The following is an 8,165-nucleotide window of genomic DNA, read 5'->3' as shown; positions in this document are numbered from 1 at the left end:
TCTCACTAGAGAATCCGACATCAGGTCTCCTCGCGTGTAGGGCAGAGCGCAGTGATAGTGGTCTGCCCTACACAGACACAGACACACAGCCGCCAGCGGCAGCTGTGTGTTTGTTACAGCAGCCAATGAGAGTCACACAGACTCTCATTGGCTGCTGCATGGAGGGAGCCGGCTGGAGCTCACACATGAGCTCCGTCTTCCGGCTCCCTCCTCAGCATGTGACAGAGCGGACGGCGTGGGAGCGGGGAATCAGGTAAGTTTTATTTTTTTTATTTTTTTACTTGTCAAAGGTCCGGGGGCGCTACTGGGGGGGGTCTGCACTACTGGGGGGGTCTGCTACTGGGGGGGGCTATACTACTGGGGGGGCCATACTACAGAGGGGCCTGCTACTGGGGGGGCTATACTACTGGGGGGGGTCTGCACTACTGGGGGGGTCTGCTACTGGGGGGGCGCAATACTACTGGGGGGGCCATACTACAGAGGGGCCTGCTACTGGGGGGGGGCTATACTACAGAGAGGCCTGCTACTGGGGGGGGCTATACTACTGGGGTGGTCTGCTACTGGAGGGGCCATACTACTGGGGGGGATCTGCACTATTGGGGGGCCATACTACAGAGGGGCCTGCTACTGGGGGGGGCTATACTACTGGGGGGGTCTGCACTACTGGGGGGGGTCTGCTACTGGGCGGGGCTATACTACTGGGGGGGCCATACTACAGAGGGGCCTGCTACTGGGGGGGCTATACTACTGGGGGGGGTCTGCTACTGGGGGGGCCATACTACTGAGGGGCCTGCTACTGGGGGGGCCATACTACTGGGGGGGCCATACTACTGGGGGGGCTTACTACTACTGGGGGGGGCTGCTACTGGGGCAGCCTACTACAGGGGGGGCCATACTACAGGGGGGGCCCATACTACAGGGGGGGCTACTACTGGGGCAGCCTACTACTGGGGGGCCTGCTACTGGGGCAGCCTACTACTGGGGGAGCCATACTACTGGGGGGGCATACTACTGGGTGGCATGCTAATGGGGGGCATACTACTGGGGGGGCCTGCTAATGGGGGGCATACTACTGGGGGGGGCCTGCTAATGGGGGGCATACTACTGGGGGGCATTCTACTGGGGGCACTGCATAGTGGACCCTACTACTAAGGGGACTGCATAGGGGGCACCACTGCTGGGGGACATTGTGTAAGGGACACCGCTACTGTGGGCATTGTGTAAAAGGGTCACTACTGTGGGCATTGTGTAAAAGGGGCACTACTGTGTGTCGTAACATAAATAAGAGACACTACTTTATGGTGTAATGTGAATCAGGCCCTATGTGCGGTGTAATGCTAATAAGATTGTGCACTGTGACTCCTAGGGCCATAGCCCACTATGTAAACAAGTACTGTGACTCTGCTGGCCGTACCCCACTGGGTGGGTGCACTACTTTTCATTTCTGCCACTGCTGTGTGGCAATGTGTCATAGATGTGCTTTATACTGTGGTGTCTGTGTCGTTGTGCCGCTGCTTTGTCGCTTAGTAACCAGTCAGCTCACTGCAACCTTTGGCCAATAATGTTGAAAACAATATTATAAGCTGTGATATGGTCTAAATTGACTGGAAATTAATGTTATTGAGGTTAATAATACTCTAGGAAGAAAAAAAAGACCAATTTATGTGATTTTAGCTTTTTTTGTCAATTTTTGTAAAAAAATCCAAATCCAAATCCAAATCCAAAGCCAGTCACCGCAGTTTGGCAAATCCAAATCCAAAGCCGGACGACGAATTAGAACCAAATCCAAATCCGGCAAAAATGGTCCGGCGCACATCCCTAGTTTGTACAGGGGCCTCCAAATTTCCTCTTTTTCCTGCCAGTACAGGTACGGACTGTCTGACATGCCTACTTGGATGCTGTCACCAATGTAATCCTCCACCATTCTGTCAGTGGTGACAGTATCATATGCAGTGATGGTAGACATGTCAGAAATTGTTGGCACGTCCTTCAGTCCGGACCGGATGTCCAAACCGGCCCTTGACTTATGACACGGGCGCACGCTTGGCGCTGCTACTTTGTTGATGCACGTGCGGCTACAGTGCACACAAGTCACAAACACAGAAAAAAAAATAGTTTTTTTTTTTTTGGAGCACTTATTGGACACAGGCGCATGCTTGGCGCTGCTACTTTGTTGATGCACATGCGGCTACTGTGCATACATTTCGCACACAAACACAGAAAAAAAAGAATTGTTTATTTTTTGTGGAGCGCACTTTGGGGGTTACACCACCCTTTAACAGACGAGCCAGCTGGCCCTTGATTTATGACAGGCACACGCTGATGCAAGTGCGGCTACTGCGCACTCAATTCACAAAGACAGAAAATATTTTATTATATTTTTTTGGCATCCACTATGGGTTTTTCTTGCACTTGGGGGTAGCACCCCTGATGGACAGGTCACCCCCTGGACAACACTACAGCACCCCTTTAGGACTACAGCCTTTATGAGACACTGCACAACACAGCCCAGCCAGCCCCTATAGACTTTGGAGTGGACACAGCCCCTATGGACAACTGACTGCACAACAGAGCCCAGCCAGCCCCTATGGACAACAAACTGCACAACACAGCCCAGCCAGCCCCTATGGACTTTGGAGCAGTGGACACAGCCCCTATGGACAACAGCAGCACAGCACAACACAGCCAGCCCCTATTTACTTTGGAGGAGTGGACACAGCCCCTATGGGCAGCACAGCACAACACTACACTACACTATACAGCCCAGCCAGCCCTAACTCCCACCCTCCCTCTTCACTGTCCACAGCCAAGTGAGAAAATAGCGCCGACGCGGGTACCTTTTATAGAATCCAAAACCCGCGAGATCCGACAGCGGGATGATGTCGTTTTGCCTCAATTTCAGATCCGAGTCAGGCGGGAAACCTCGAGCCTGACTCTGATTGGACTCGGATCGGGGGGGTTCGGATTTCAGAAATCCGAACCCGCTCACCCCTAGTTAAAATACTGATGCATATTTTAATCATGATGCCAGAATGCCGAAGGACATCAACCCAAATGAGGTAAGTCCGGGACGCTGCTGGGTGGGCAGGGTTAGAGTTAGGCTATAAGAAGGGAGGGTTAGGGGGAGAAGGGGGGAGGGTAAGTATACTTACCCAACCCCTGTGGGGATACCAACCATCGGCATGACGCTGTCGGTATTGTGACAGGAGGCATCCCGACAGCCAGCATCACATAACGATTCTATTTCAACATGTGACCTCACTAGTCTACAGATATGTTCTCATACACCAAGCCTCAACACGCAAGATAAGCGGCACCAAGCAGTGCAACTTTTTCTTTACATTTTGCATTTCTTTCGCACTGCAGATGCAGTGAATCACCACTCAGTCTGTACTGGGATTGCCGCGGCAGCCATATTCCAGTCGTTTTTACAGCGCCGGACCCCGCGCTGACGTGGGACTCCGGAGAGGTAAGTAATTCTATGGGTGCAGGGTGTGCAGTGCGGGGCCCTGCACCCATTATAGATACGCCCCCGCCTCCTATACCATCTATAGTAACATATTCCCATCACTTCTGTAGTACATTTCTCCCATCATCTCTGAGGTACCACTATCCACTCCTATCACATCTGTAGTAACACATTCCCCTCCCATCACCTCTGTAGTAGCACATTTCTCCCTCTTTCCTCCCTTATAAAAGACTACCCTCCCAGTAGTAATAAAATCCCACCTATGTAGTAAAACTTTCACACCACACATCTGTAACAAAGTCTTCCCCATATCTCCCCTGTGTCATAGGGCCTTATTCAGAGATGGATGCTTAGCCAATGTTTTAGCAGTTGCATACTGCACATGCGTATGAGTGGCACCGTGCACGCATAGGCAACTGCAGGGGGGTTTCCAGTTGCCTGGAAACACCCCTCCCCCAGCCCACACCATGACCACAATAACAGTATATAGTTAAACTTTACTAGAGCTGCATGTTTTAAAGATCTCAGTATCGTAAATGAAATAAATACCAAAACCAGTAATGATTACACCTGTGCACCAACAAGAAGATCTGGAATACATGCACTACTATAGACAATCTATGGGGTGCACTACTATAGACAATCTATGGGGTGCACTACTACAGACAATCTATGGGGTGCACTACTATAGACAATCTATGGGGTGCACTACTATAGACAATCTATGGGGTGCACTACTACAGACAATCTATGTGGATAATTATTAATACTGCATAACATACACTATCCAGTCCACAAGGAAACCAATGTGTACATATATGCCCAGGGCAGTGCTAGGTATCTCTGCTGCTCCCCCAAACGCCTAGACTTGCTCCAATGCTCTGGAATGCTCCCACATCTGAAATAAGAATATTCAGCTTAGGCAGGATGGCCCTACTGCCGTCTCTAATGGCTTACTGTGATTGCTGGTCCTATACTGTATAAGCTGGAATTCTGACACACAATACACTTTGTATGACACGTATTATAGCTGGATAAGTGCTAATTATGCCCTCTTCATGGACTGGCCACACTAGCTCTAAAATCAAACATTTGGAAACCCCTGTCTAGAAATCCTTTGCCCCTGGCATTTGTAGCAAACTTGTACCAACATCGCTCACAGATAGGATTTGGCCGCAGTGTGATTGACAGTCACAGAGCTTTGTGGGAGGTAACGGGGGAGTGTCAACTCAAGCACAGGCATGTCGCAACCGTTTACTGGCGTGTCACAGGCGAATGTGACCACATACACAGAAAAAATGGCTCCGTCGTCTCAGTTACGGCAGCCTTTCTGCACAGCAATAGGGTTACACAGATGGTCGACCCTCGTCCGATGTGTGATCGATGTTTTGCAAAGCCGCCACTGTGCGTCTCCATACAAATCTAGGAGGCTGATACATTTGCATATTTTCACATAACCGATGCATACAAATTTGCAGCAGCGCCCTTCGCTGAATCAGGCCTATAGCCCCCCGTTGTAGTAACATCCCCCCTCCCCCACCTTCACAGTAACACATTTTCCCCCATTTAATTTCTCCTACATAGCTTCTGTTCTTGTGGAGAGTAGGCTTTCAGGCCATAAAACTTTTTTGCAAGATCACAGCCATCTCCGCAGCTTAGAGAAAATCTGTTAGATCAAACTGACTGATGTACTAATTAAGTCACCTGTGCTTTATCATGAAAACCTGGACTGTTATGGTGCATACACACGTAACGATTTTTTGAACGATTTGTCGTTTACGACGTTGTTATCATTAAGTCATTCAAAAAATCGTTCAGTTTCTGAGTTATAACGATGAACGAAAATCACCAATGCGCCCTCCCGTTTGTAGTTTGTAGTTTTCATTTATCGTCCCTTCAGGTTGTCCAGCATGACGATTTTCATTAAGGAAAGGAGTTCTTCGTTCATTGTTGTTAAAATCGTTGATAAAATCGTTCATTACACTTCGAAAAATCGTTATATTTTTCAAGGGAAAATCTGAACGAAAATCGGTACGTGTGTATGCACCTTTAGGACCGAGTTTGTGAACCTCTGATCAATTAATTATAATTCACTGCCAGACTGTTTAACTGCACTGATGAATGTTCAGGTATCACTTCAGCTGCGGGGGTGGGAGTTTGGAAAGTCCCAGCAGTCACAGTGAGATCTAGAACAATGTAGGAGATTACAGACACAGGGCCTGATTCAGACCCACTCGCGAGCGGCTGTCCGCTCGCAAGTGGGTCGATGTTCTGGACTGAGCATGCGCACGACGGAGGGAGCTCCGTCGTGCGCATGCGCCAGACGCGACGAGCGAAGGAAAGTCCTTCGCTCGTTGTGTCCGATCAAAGGGGGCGTGCTGTCAATGTTGATTGACAGCACGCCCCCTTTGGTAGGCGTGCCGGGGGCGTGCCTCCCTGACGGGGGCGTTCCCACGGGAACGCCTCCCATCAAAAGTCGGCCCACTGACATCACTAGTGATGTCAGTGGGAGTGATTTTGGCTCTGATAGAGCCAAAATCACTCCGGAGCTTGCAGTTGAAAACCTCAACCGCTGGCTCCGGCTCGAAATTTCGATGGTCGCGATGGTCTCGACCATCGCGGCCATCAAAATGCACGCTCGTATAGCCTGTGGGTGGTGACCCACAGCTATACGAGCGTCCAGAAGGACGCTCCATTTTCATGGAGGCCGGCCCTCATTCAGAGCGTGCGCTCTGCTCAGAGCGTACGGCTCTGAATGAGGGCCACAGTGCTTTAAGCGATTGATATATAGCAATAAAATAATCCAAGCGCTTTTTGTCGTACTTGATCTTTATTTGAAATGTTACACATGGCCTTTCTGGAAAAGCCATTGGTCTGAAATCTGCTAAAATAAATTAGATGAAGCAGAACTATTTTTTAAAAAGTGCTCTTATGTTTTCATTATCACCACTAGATGTGTTGTGTTGTGCATGTGACTTTTTTCTATTTTTGTTGTCTTTGGGCCTGACTGAGCACGGATCGCAACTGCTATTGAAATTGCTAATGCGTACGCAGTCCCACTGCGAAAGTATGCTAATCCATTACGATCACAATGCCAATGTTGCCTACCCTCCCGATTTGGGCGGGAGCCTCCCGATAATCGGGTGCAGCTCCCGCCCCCCCGGAAAGGCGGGCAAGCCTCCCGGCGGCCGCCGATCCCCCTGACTTCCCCTGCAATTTACTGTAAACCCCCGCTGCGAGGGCAGCCAGTGACGCGATTCGCGTCATTTTGGCCCCGCCCCCTGCCCTACAATGCCTGTATTATCGGCGTTGTGTAGCGGGGGTGGGGCCAAAATAACGCGATCATGTGACCCCGCCCCCGTTATACCTACAGACGTCAGGCACCGTCCAGACATGACCCCTTTTCTGGCCACGCCCCCCGCTGCCCTGCCGATCTGGCTGCTCCCTCCCAGAAGGAGCAGCCAGAAAGTCGGCAACTATGCACAATGCCCTCTCAGCTCTACCTAAGGATGCCCACTTTACCATACGCTCATCTGTAATACTTAGCAGAATAGCGAAACCATCTGTAACATCGAGTACTGTCGGACCCGTACCCACACATGCACAAGCCCTGACTTTACTCAGAAATTGTTAACAGTCACGCACGCTATGAGACCTCAGGCTGCGTATGGCCACGCAGTGGATAATTTATGCACGTCCCAGCAACGGCGTTGAAACGCACTGGCACGCCTGCATTCGCCCGACCACCCCTCCCGTCACCACCCACAAACGGTACTTCCTGTCAATCACACCGTGATGGACCTGCGTAGCCTCTGCGATCACAGTGGCTGGTTCGCACACGTGCGCTGCTATGCGTATGCATTCGCAAAATGCAACAATCGCCCAATTGCGTTGCGTATTAGCAACTGTGATCCAAGCTGAGTCAGGCCCCTTATAAAGGAAGGCAAATCCTTTGGTTAGCACCCTTAGTGGGCCAGATGGTGGCAATCAGGTAATCCGAATTCTCAGAGACAAGTCTCGGGTTCTAGAACCAGAGGATGAGAGCAGAGACACTGACTGTGAATGTAGAAACCACAAGTCACATCCTGCAAGAGGCAAATCATAAAAACATCCTAATAAGACAAATGGAAACCGTACAACCGAAAGCACAGTCAAACCACAGGCCAGTATGTAAGACCCGTCCTATATACTAATACAGTGTAGGGAAGAAACTGAAGAGAACATAAACCGGTTCTTCTGGTCTAAACGAAGACTGTTGTTCTGTATCTACACTACTAGAAGTTCATAAATGTCACATATTTGCTTATTTCTTCTACAAGTGTTATTTTATTATTATATCTAAGTACTGGAAGCAAAAATGAAATGTATTTCTCTTCCGTGTATGCTACTAATGTGTGTGTATGTATTTTAATAAGATGCATTTTAAAAAATGTTGTGTACAGTATAAACAGACACTATATAATAATTTAAGGAGAAATGTAAAAGATATATTATTAAACAGGGTTCAATATTAATAAATGTGTGGACCCCGGCACCTCTGGATACAAAAGGTGTTGGAAATTATGTGTGTACAGGTGTTGATATTTCAGAATTATATAGGCACACACCAGCGGATGACTCACACTATGAACATCCCAGTTACTTAACCAGTGGTGTTGGTTTATTAATAGATAGCAGGTACAGCCGTACTCATTGT

At 49.2% G+C, this 8,165-nt stretch overlaps 1 protein-coding gene across 1 annotated transcript in view; it reads left to right on the top strand.

The window, feature by feature from the left end:
* The first annotated feature begins 3,408 nt into the window (after window positions 1-3,408).
* The window catches only part of LOC148514803 (C-type lectin domain family 2 member A-like), a 110,708-nt gene continuing 105,951 nt past the window's right edge, over window positions 3,409-8,165 (top strand). The window contains exon 1 of the mRNA XM_088480925.1: window positions 3,409-3,469. The gene's annotated coding sequence lies outside the window, so the exon portion shown is untranslated. The remainder of the gene's footprint in view (window positions 3,470-8,165) is intronic.

The sequence above is a fragment of the Taudactylus pleione genome, unplaced genomic scaffold, assembly GCF_031769625.1.
Source record: "Taudactylus pleione unplaced genomic scaffold, aTauple2 ptg000258l, whole genome shotgun sequence".
In the NCBI taxonomy this organism is placed as follows: domain Eukaryota; kingdom Metazoa; phylum Chordata; class Amphibia; order Anura; family Myobatrachidae; genus Taudactylus; species Taudactylus pleione.
This window is presented reverse-complemented; position numbering and strand designations above follow the sequence as displayed.